Genomic DNA, 11900 nt, shown 5'->3' with positions numbered 1-11900 from the left:
GGGTTCGACCACCAGAGGGCGATACCACGGCAGGAGCACCTTGAAGTCACCCGTGTCCCCCCTGCCTTTGATATTTCTTTTCCGGCGAACGACGGAGTTTGCGCGGAACTGTCGACGGGCGGGGGGGGGGGGGGGAGACGCGGCCCACGGAGGTGTTTGCTTGTCTACGAAATTGAAGCGAAGTTGCTCTTTTTTTCCCCCCATTGCGTCTTCCTTCAGCTCCTAATTTAACGCGGGTTTCCTTGTAACGCTTCAGCGCGTCCCCCTGACGCCGGCAGACTCGGGAGTAGTTCATCTTTTTTTTTGTTTGTTTACCTTCGACGCGCTCTTGCAAAATCGTCGGACGAAACGAAAAGCTCGCGAAAGCGGGCGGCGAATCTTGTTCGTTTCCCTCCCCCACCCCCTCCCACCCTTTTTCCCGTGACGATCGTAACGTGGCCCCGTCGCTTGGCTCGTGAACGTGTCGCCCAGGTGCCAGCCAATCGCGGCCGCGCCCGTACGATCACGTGACTTGGTTATTACTTGCTGTACGTTTGTTTTCATAATTTTTTTTCTGGCGACCATCTTGCGGGGACTGCGCTGTGATCGTCGCCACGGCAACGGTTCCACGGTGGGAGAGGAGTGGGGGGGGGGGCGAATAAAAAAAATGGAGACAAAAAACCGCGGGGGGGGGGGGGAGGGTGGCTCGCCAAGTCGTGTAGACTTTCACGCTTCAAGAAAAAAGAATGCACAGATTCCGTGTTCCTCACGCCTGCCCGCCCACCTACATATGTCCGTACGTACGTTGAACTTCTTTTGCACCGTACCTTAGCCAACCGTGGCCAATCGGAGGTGCGGGGGAAGGACGACAAACTGAACACAACAAACAAGCAGTTCAAAAGAAATGAGTTTTCAATCGAGAAGATGCTCCGGCGGCTTCCTAATATCAGAAGGAAACAGCATTCCAGACGGCCGCAGAAGCGCATCTGAAAGCGCGCGACGGCGGTGTGACCGTCCGTTGTTTCGATGGCGAGCCAAAAGCCGCCGCTGCGCGGGTGACCGACGTTCGCGTGATGATGGTTTATGCCCCTTGACGAGATCGGCAAGGGTGTTGTTATATTGTGGTTCATTTGTGACGAGCACTTTGTGTGTGTGTGTGTGTAATGGCGAGCGCGATCTCGCGCGGCTTTTCGCGTCCACCGAACTCGGAATTGACCTGGCGCGACCGTAAACCTTGAAAGACGCCCGCGTCGCGTGGGAAACCTTTTTTAAAATTGGCGAAGAAGAAAAAAAAAACGAGGAAAATCCTCGCCGGAAAATGGACGAGGCTGGGTTTGGGTTGACGGTGGATGTTGTTCGGCATTTTGAAAACCGGCACCGGTTTTTTGGGGTCTTTTTTAGAAAGGGAGGGGGGGGGGGGAGGCGGTGGGGTGGGGGTTCCCATTAATGTCGCTTTCTCGCCCGTGCGCGTCGTCGAGGAGAATGGAAGGTTCACGCTTTTCCCCCGTTTACGAACCGGGGCGATATTTCGTAAGTTGAGGGGGGGGGGGGGGGCCCTACCGCCATCCCCCCCCCCCCCCCCCCAGGGAAAAGCGGACAAACTTTTGTGAAGCCCCCCCCCCCCCCTACCCCCGCGTATGGTTTCATTTCGTCTATCGTTTTGCACGTTTTTTTAGTACATTAAGCCATTCCCAAAGCAAAAAAATATATATAACCTTAAAAGGAAAACAAAACTATCTGGGAAGTACTGTTAGGAACGGACGAAACAAAAGCGGCGATGAAGTTCCCACGGAAGGAGGGGGAGATCGTTTTCACTGCCAAGCGCCCTCGGTTTGGTCGAAGTCCCGGGATAACTCTCTGCCGTTTCCACCTCCGTCGATGTCCGTCCCGTGGACGCGCGGCCACCGCGTCGAACCGTCGATTGCCGACCGAGGGCAACCCGTGGCCTCCAGCCGTGGTCGCGGGCGACGGAACGGACAGATTGGGGCGGTCGCGGCGGCCCCTGTTCGTCGAGAATCAGAATGTTTTTGTAGGCCGGAGGAATCCGATGAGATGTGAAGCATTTTATCACATGCGTCCAGTCGGATAAGAACGTCACAACAGCAAGACGCAGTACGAAGACACGATAGGAGCGCAAAGTCTAGGAAAGGTGAACAAATCTATCAAGCACATACAAATAGGAGTAAACCATCCCCGTCCTACCAGACAGAAACCACCGAGGTGTATTCACTTACCGTTCGAAAGCGACCCAGCCACAAATGACACTCACACACCCACTCACTCACTCATCCACCCACTCACACACTCACCCACACACTCATCCACCCACTCACTCATTCACTCATCCACCCACTCACACACTTACCCACACATCCATCCACTCACCCACTCACACACCACCCACTCATACACTCACCCACACACTCATCCACCCACTCACCCACTCACACACCCACTCACTCACCCAGTCGCTCACCCACCCACTCACCTCTCTCTCGTCATTTGGTTGGCGTGGGGGTTGCAGGTCAGCAGAGTTCGTTGCGTCTCGCGACGTGCGACGAAAATGACAACCTCCCCCAAATCAATGAAGAGCACTGCAACGCTGCGGCTTTAGAGCGCGATCCGCTCGCTACTCGGAAGGTCACAAGTTCAAATCCTGGTCGTCGGGGGTCGATGCAGCCCCAACCCGTCCATCCCTCCGCCGTCTAAAACGAGTGGGAAGCCAGCAGTCGTGTTACGGACAGACTGGGCCCCCCCGCGCGCCATGGTGACGTGGAATTGGCACCACCATCTCAGAGTCGCCGGCATGCACGTACGACCGCGCGCACCCGTTGCTGCTTTGGCCGCCGAGTTCCACCGCGGAACGTGTGCGAAATCGGCGCGGAGCTTCTGGCTCATGATTTTGGGCTTGATGTGGATGTCGTCGTCGTCATCAAGCCGGTCGATTAATTACGAAAGTATGTGAGGCCCATTTTTTTTTACGTGGTCACGGCGGGTCGCTGCATCGCCCCGATTGCGATGGCGTTTTTTTTTTTAAAGCCTTTGCGATAAACAAAGCCGATTTTACAGGGGGCCATGCGTACAAAACAATTCAAATGTTGAGGTGTGTTAACTCGATCGGCGACGGCCAGGAGTGCATCGTAAACCTTGTGAAGATGCGTCCGTGCTCAAGCGGCTCTTGTGCGCGCCGTTTAAGAAGAGAAATATTGTATATTCTCTCTGCAGTCTGGCCCAGCGTCGTATTGAAGAGGTTTCGAGTTGTTTTTTTTTTGGGGCGGGGGGGCGGAGGGCAAAGTGGAAGGGTGAGAATGTCAATTGTGTTTTGTTATTTTTGTAATTGCCCATCGCGTGTCTTTCCCCTTGTTGATTTTGTCATAACCGAGAACATTTCACGGACGACGTGTGCCCGTCGTACGACTGTGGGGGAGGCATTGATCACGTGGCCAGCTGCCACCTACTTGATGTTTCTTTTGTACAGAGAGATAGTGTCCGATATTTTGGTAGAACTGAAACAAACAAAAAAACAGCCACCATCGCACGCGTCTGAAATGTGTAGCCGAACGTTTCACGTCAAACCCGCCGTTCGCCACTAGGGGGCGGCGACCACCCCACGGCGCTTGCGCCAGGCTAGGTGCATATTGCGGCTGCCCGTCGCATGAAGTGTCAAAGGTTCGCTGATAGGAGGTCATGGGACTGACCCGGGTGCCATGGGTTGACTCCTGTGCCAGGCTAGGTGCAGGAGGAGGTCATGGGACTGACCCGGGTGCCATGGGTTGACTGCTGTGCCAGGCTAAGTGCAGGAGGAGATCATAGGACAGACCCAGGTGGTACCATGGGTTGACTGCTGTGCCAAGCTAGGTGCAGGAGGAGGTCACGGGACTTCCCCGGGTGCCATGGGTTGACTCCTGTGCCAGGCTAGGTGCAGGAGGAGGTCATAGCACAGACCCTGGTGCCATGGGTTGACTCCTGTGCCAGGCTAGGTGCAGGAGGAGGTCATAGTACAGACCCTGGTGCCATGGGTTGACTCCTGTGCCAGGCTAGGTGCAGGAGGAGGTCATGGGACAGACCCGGGTGGTGCCATGGGTTGACTGCTGTGCCAGGCTAGGTGCAGGAGGAGGTCACGGGACTGACCCGGGTGCCATGGGTTGACAGCTGTGCCAGGCTAGGTGCAGGAGGAGGTCATGGGACAGACCCGGGTGGTGCCATGGGTTGACTGCTGTGCCAGGTTAGGTGCAGGAGAAGGTCACGGGACTGCCCCGGGTGCCATGGGTTGACTCCTGTGCCAGGCTAGGTGCAGGAGGAGGTCACGGGACTGCCCCGGGTGCCATGGGTTGACTCCTGTGCCAGGCTAGGTGCAGGAGGAGGCCACGGGACAGACCCGGGTGATGGCATGGGTTGACTTGACTGAGATGAATGGCAGATGCACCACCTGCACTCCATATTGAGCCAATATTACACAGCACACACACACATATCTATATGGAATATACTTATAATACAATATATTACCATTTTGACCTCATTTAACAAAACTAAACTTTTTTAACTATTGTGCATTTTTTGGGGGGTTTTCAAAAGTGGACTGCTTTTGTAAATGATTTTAATCTTACAGCTTCGAATAATTTAAACAAAAACACTACGTAATTCTTTATTTGCGTGCGTGCGTTCGTTCAATGCATTGGTACGGTACATTTTTGTTTAGTTGCTATTGGGTTTTTGAAACCGCCAGAGCATAAATTTGTTTTTTTTATTAAAAAAAATGTGGTAAGGCGCGATCTGTAAACAGAGTTATGAAGGTTTAAAAGACGCCAGTGACGTGCGAACTGTGATTGGCTGCTACTTGACTGCTCTCTCTGGACTGCGGGTAATGAATGATGAAGGCGCAATCCCTGAAATATCTTTGCACAATCCACTGCTGGTTGAGGGGGGGGGGCCCTCCGCTCGAGAAATCTTCGGAGAGCCCGGCTCGAGGTGTCATACGTGGGTTCGATGTTTCGGATGCGGCGCCAGTACCCGCACTTAACCCGACCGCACGCGAACCGCCGATCGATTGTGGGCATCGGCGGTTGACATTTCTCTCGGAGCGTAGTTTCGACTGCCGTGCCGGGAGATCGAATCGAGCCCGCGACCTTCCGCGTCATCGCAAGCGCCGTGGTGCCGCTGACCGCAACGAATTTACAACCACGGCAGGGTAGTGGACCGGAAAGTTACCGAAATAATAAACCTCATTCGATACAGTCGTCGCGAACACATCCCCATCCACGACCCGTTCAGGCGCTGATGTTAGCCGTAGCCGGTCGTGCACAAGTATAACCCGTAAAAACAAAGTTTTTCACTATAAATCCTTTATATGCGTGGCGGCTAGAGTCCTCTGGCTTGAGATGGCTGCCACCTATGGGTCAGATGATTGAATTGCACCATTAAGCAATTGGTAATTAAATATAATATTTTTGTCCTAAAAAGTGTACAATTTTGGAAAAAAAATTTTCACGAACATTAATTGTCACGCACAACGAGTCTGTGTGGAAAATGTCAGCTCCATTGGATCACGGGAAGTGGGTTAAAAAACGACTGAAAGATTTGCACGGTCGTAAGCAAGCAAGCGAACTTAATATAAATGATTTTAAAAAAAAACACTCAAATATTTCGCGGTGGTGTACGGGTTGACGTCCGTTGAACTTCTTTCGCACCGTATGTAGCCGACCGTGGATATCGAAGGTTGTGGTTCATAGCCGGGGTTGTCTCAAAGAAGGGGCAGGGGGGTGGCAAGAGCGGAGGGAGCCGCCGCGTGTGTGGTATTCGCACGCGGATACACCGATTCACCGATCCGGCGAACGTTGGAACGGGGGGCGGTGTGGGGTGATGGGGGATGCATTGGTGCGTTTTGTCAAAATGCGTTTGCAAGTCAGTGGCGGCACTCGCGTGCACCGTTTTTATTTTTTGCCCCCCCAGGTAACTCCGGGGAACACTCCAGCCCCCAACCGGCCGTTGTCAATGCTCGGCTCCTCTGACCGTGTGCCGTTCCCACACACAACAACACAACACATAACACAACACATAACACAACAACACAACACACGACACAACACAACACATAAAACAACATTATGGCTTGGCTTCGCGAACGAAGATCTAGGAAGGACATCCACGTCTTCTGCAGGCACGCTGGTGGCTGAAGAGGCCTATGCGGGACAAGCAGGTCCTGCCACAACAGCTGCAAGTATAGGTCTCATGTGGGATGGGTACACATAACACAACAACACACGAACGCGCGGGTGGTGGTAACGTTTTTATTTGACGGCCACCGCGATCGGAGAGTCGAGTTTCTCCCACGTCGTAGCGGCGGCAGATGATGATGATGGCGGTGGGTGGTGGTGGTGGTGTTGCTGTTCACGTTCCCACCCCCCCCCCCCCCCCTGAGGTTGTGGCGCACTCAACGCTTTTTTGTGTTGTTAAAGTTTACCAAAACTGTCACAAGACCCCTGTGCGTGAACACACACACGTATAATATATATATACCGAATGTAGTGTGTGTTCTCAAAAGCGTATACGGTATTTTTTTTTAAAGTTCGGTTCAACTTGCTTGTAACGTTTACCACTTTGCGTATTTTACAAACGTACCACTTTAAATATGCCCTCCCCGCTCCCCCCAAAAAAACTAATTGAAAACGAATTCCCAGGTTTTTAAATATTTTTCTCCACCCACCAACCGCTTCTTACGGCGTTCAATCTGGCCAGCCGCCCCCAAACAAACCCGCTCCATCGGTGTGTCACTCTAGCCTTAGATAAGTAATAATTATAACCCGTAAAAATAAAGTTTTTCACTATAAATCCTTTATATGCGTGGCGGCTAGAGTCCTCTCGTCCTCTGGCTTGAGATGGCTTCCACCTATGGGTCTGATGATTACCTGCCACCATTAAGCAATTGGTAATTAAATATTTTTTAAAAATTCCCCTAAACAGTGTAAAATTTTGGAAAAAATTTTTCACGAAAATTAATTGTCACGCACAACGAGTCTGTGTGCAAAATGTCAGCTCGATTGGATCACGGGAAGTGGGTTAAAAAACGACCGAAAGATTTGCACAGTCGCAAGCAAGCAAACACGCAAGCACGCAAGCAAGCAAGCGAACTTAATATAAAGGATTTAAAAAACAACTCAACTGAAATCCCTCCATGTCTAGATGTGGGCTTCACATTTACAGGTGAGAACCAGCGGACGGGGAGTGCCGAACGCTCATGGAGAGTTGAGCCCGTAATACGCAAACGGGGAGTGGTCAATATCATGGTCAATATCATCTACCCCGAACCTGTGGTGTACATTTTTTTTTCAACGTCCATCGTTCTCAATTTTGTACATATGTACATTTGCGTATGCAGTACGTGCTTACTACGTGGGGTTTTAATGAGTCGTTTGTTTTTATGGTGTGAATCCTAATTTCTTTTTTGTGTTATATATTCTATGTTTCAGATTATTTTCTCCCCGCTTTGTATACATGAATTGTCGTCCTCTCCGCGTCTCTCGGTTTTGTTTTTTTCGTAACGATTGTGTGCGTGTGCCACTCGGGGTGACCTCTGCCCTCCCCGTCCCCTTCGCCGGAATGAAAGACAAAGGCGAGGGAGAGAAATTAACCGCGTATTCATTCATTTCAGCAGCGTTGCGTGAGCGTTATTATACAGGGTTAGTCACGTACGTTGACAAAGTCAAGATACACCGACTGTTTTGGCATCGGGTCGCTTTCACGATAATAATTTAAGCCCTTAATTTAAAGAAATGTATTATAATTGTTATAACCGTGATAATTTAAAGAAGCTGTTTTTTTTCTGTAAAAAAAAAATGAACCCCACTCACATAAAGTGAGTTAGGACCTTTAGCATTTTGAGAAAAACAGGTTTCTTACATTGGCATGTTTTTTTAATATATCTCGTTTAAGTTCCCTTCTTCGTTCGGAGTTCTCTGGCAGCGTTGCAGCTTTTCAGTTTCCGCTTCTACCGCAGCTGTGCGTGCCGTTAAACTAAAACAAAATGTTGCTATCACAAATGCAAGTCTAATGAAGTGGCTTATATGGAAATGTATAGCAGCCAAATACTCTAAACGCCACGTTGATTCTACGTGTGGACGGAAAACCAGAGAAAAATCCACCATCATGTGGAGAGAGACGCACAAACCCCAAATATGCAGCAGCAGGCGTCAGGGTCGGGATCGAACCCACAACCTCCTGTACACCAGGCGAGATAGTTTACATCTTCTAGCCACCGTGATGATGATGAGAGAGAGACACGCAAACTCCAAATATACAGCAGCAGGCGTCAGGGTCGGGATCGAACCCACGACCTGTATGCCAGGCGAGATAGTTTACATCTTCTAGCCACCGTGATCATGATGAGAGAGAGACACGCAAACTCCAAATATACAGCATTAGGCGTCAGGGTCGGGATCGAACCCACGACCTCCTGTACACCAGGCGAGATAGTTTACATCTCCTAGCCACCGTGATGATGATGAGAGAGACACGCAAACTCCAAATATACAACAGCAGGCGACAGGGTCGGGAACGAACCCACGACCTCCTGTACACCAGGCGAGGGAGTTAACATCTCCTAGCCACCGTGATGATGATGAGAGAGACACGCAAACTCCAAATATACATCAGCAGGCGACAGGGTCGGGAACGAACCTACGACCTCCTGTACACCAGGCGAGGTAGTTAACATTTAGCCACCGTGATGATGATGAGAGAGACACGCAAACTCCAAATATACAGCAGCAGGCGTCAGGGTTGGGGTCGAACCCACGACCTCCTGTATACCAGGCGAGGTAGTTAACATCTCCTAGCCCCCATGATGATGATGATGATGAGAGAGACACGCAAACCCCAAATATACATCAGCAGGCGTCGGGGTCGAACCCACAACCTCCTGTACACCAGGCGAGATAGTTAACATCTCCTAGCCACCTTGATGATGATGAGAGAGACACGCAAACCCCAAATATACAGCAGCAGGCGCCGGGGTCGAACCCACGACCTCCTGTACACCAGGCGAGATAGTTAACATCTTCTAGCCACCGTATTCGGCGCGGCCAACCAGCCAACACATTCCACCTTTCTCGTGCTGCTGGCAGCCTCTCCCGCAACAGAATGAGTGAACGAACGAAACGAAAGCTTCCCGGCACGTGGATCGCGAATTCCGGGACATCGGAGGCCGAATACCGTGCACGACTGAGGGGGGGGGGGGGTCCCCCGATTAGCAAAGGGAGCGATGTGGATGGGAAGAGCGACTTTGCCCGTGTGCGCATGCGCGCGAGAGAGAGATATGTGTACGCATGACGAGCACGTGGCATTTGGGATTATTGTTGGCTGCGGTTTTTTTCGAGTTTTGTCTGCCCATTCATTCATTTATCCATCCCCCTCTTTGGACATTTCATCGCATATGCCGGGTCTCGCCACGACGAAACGAACAATAAGATTGTGCCGTGGTTGGCGAGCGGTATAATATTGCCAGCGCAGGGAAGTTCGATTTACGTTCGTTGTTGTATTTTTGTTTTACTGGGTGAGGATAAAGCAAGGAGTCTCTTATAATTTGCAAGAGTGACCTTGTGCGGCATTAGCCTGCCAGTAGAGTTGTGGTAGTGGTGGGGTGGGGGGTGGGAGCGCAATTGCTACCACTGCTGCTCTGTAAACATCCGAATTGCCTTTTTTTCCCCTCCCAGATAAATTTTCGACTTTTAGGAACAAAAAATTTGGACCGCTGCCGCCCGACACGCGGCGAGCGTTGGGTGGGGGGCAGGAGGGCCGCCTGCTCTTGCGAACGTCCGAGGGATCTTTTTTTAACCGCTGCGGTTATCTCTTAACCGTGGTAATAACTAGGGTCGGCTGCTGGATTCGAACCGTGATCCTGCCCCCGAGAACCCCCTCCACCACCTGCAGGGAGCAATGATCGCGCTGCCCGCTGGGCTGTGTCGTATGGGTGACTGCGTGTGGGGTGTTCTCATGGTTGACTCTAAACAGACCGGTAAAGTCACGTATAAAGAGAAAATAACACATTAAATACTAGCATACGACGTTTCGATTGCAACACAATCAATCGTCATCAGGTATAAATGAAATAGAAACAAATCTAGTATACTTAGAAATGTATTGTAATACAACAGAGAGTCGGATAACATAACAGTCAACACCCTACCTGGTTGATTACGTTCTTCCTGAGAATGCTAAATTTGAGAGAGAGATAAAACACAGAACCAGACACATTTAGACAGACATATAAGTAGAGACAGATATCACAGAGATACATAGAGAGAGAGAACGTACATCGGCACACAGAGAAACCACGCCTCTGTGTCGAGGCCTTAAGTATACTAGATTTGTGTTTCTATTTAATTTATACCTGATGATCATTGCTTGTGTTGCAATCGAAACGTCGTATGCTAGTATTTCATTGATTATTTTCTCTTTATACGTGACTTTACCGAAAGAACCAAAGAGTAATTCCTGCAGTCACGAAAGCTCCACATTAAGTTCTAAACAGACCGTGTGTGGGGGAGCGGTGGTGCAGCGGTTAGCGCTACGCCGCGCTACGAACCTGGCGACCCGAGTTCGATTCCCGCTCACGGCCAACACCGGTGACGATTATCTGAACCGGTCCTGGGCCTCCCCCTAGATCAACTCGGGCATCAGTCGAGCACCTGGTGCCGTGTGTAGTCAACATCGCCACTTGGGGGGAGACAAAGGCGGCCGGGCGTGTTGCTGCCCCCCCCCCCCCCCAACCTTCCGTGTTGCCGTTCCGGCCTTCACGTCGCTTGCTCGCTTGAACAGCACTTGCCCCTAATAGCCTGTTAAGGCTATACGGGGTAGGGGAGGGATCTTTGTCTTTATTCGCTCATTGATTTTATCCGGGAAGTCCTTTTCGTCGAGTCGGCAATGGGTTACTGCGCCCCTACAATCTCGTGAATGTCTCCACCCTCCCCACCCCCCCCCCCCCCCCAAAGAGACACGTGACCTGTTTACTCCCACCATCCCCAACACACCCACCAACCCCTACGCCCCCCAATTAGCCTCAAGAAATCTCTATAACATGGAAATGAATGTCAGATTTGACTGCCTTACAAAGCAATGCGAAAGGGTACGATGGCCAGTCCAGTTGAATGTAGCTCGAGTGGCGTGGGACTGAACAGAGTTTTGGAAATTTGGTTGTGTACAACCTCGCCTCCCCCCGCCCCCCATATCCTAAGCCTAATGCTGCTACTAAACCATTTCATAGGGTGATAGTTGAACCGAGTAAGCATCGAAATGTCATCTTTCTTTCGCTTTGCAGATTAAATTTTCGCAATGTTTACGCACGTCGGGGACTTCTTTCGCGCGCCGTACGTAGCCCGGCCATGCACATCGGCAGGTGCGGGAGTCGGGAGAACAAAACTATGAACGCAGGCAAAATAAAATGTTTATAAGTAACAAGAAATTCTGCCTTCATACCGGGATCTCGAGAGCTACTCGGAAAAAGCTTGGGTAATCCTGTAGGAGCTGATCTAGTTCTGAATGGTTTCAAGCAGGAATGTGTTTGTTTTTTTTCAACTTGTGTGACATGATGGATGTCGTGGGCACGCTTGTAAAGATATACAGACCTCCGCGTGAAGTGAATGTCATGCAGAAATTATCAAGATAAATGCCCATCCCCCATTAATCCCTTCGGACATTTCAATAATTTGATTGTCCGGAGAATATTCCAGGAGTGTTTGAAAGATATCGCATCCTAAAAGTGACATTTGGTGGCCTTGGAATTCCCCCCCTCCCCCCCGTTGAGAGAGAGAGCCCGAACTTCACGGACGCGTCATCTGAAACGGATTTAAACACATTTCCCCACCGCGCACAAAACCAACATTTTGGTAGCATTTGTCTCCCTCTCATCCGTCAGTCCTGCACCC

At 50.9% G+C, this 11900-nt stretch overlaps 1 long non-coding RNA gene across 1 annotated transcript; it reads left to right on the top strand.

Annotated features, from left to right (window-relative positions):
* Positions 1-10958, top strand: LOC133357156 (uncharacterized). Its single transcript, XR_009756932.1, has 2 exons — positions 1-8681; positions 9024-10958. It is a non-coding gene; the product is annotated as an uncharacterized LOC133357156 (long non-coding RNA).
* Positions 10959-11900: the final 942 nt, after the last annotated feature.

This window comes from Lethenteron reissneri, chromosome 57, assembly GCF_015708825.2.
Source record: "Lethenteron reissneri isolate LAM-NWPU_2019-01 chromosome 57, ASM1570882v1, whole genome shotgun sequence".
NCBI classification, from domain to species: Eukaryota; Metazoa; Chordata; class Hyperoartia; order Petromyzontiformes; family Petromyzontidae; genus Lethenteron; species Lethenteron reissneri.
Note: the sequence above shows the minus strand (reverse complement) of the source record. Positions and strands in the feature narration are given on the sequence as shown.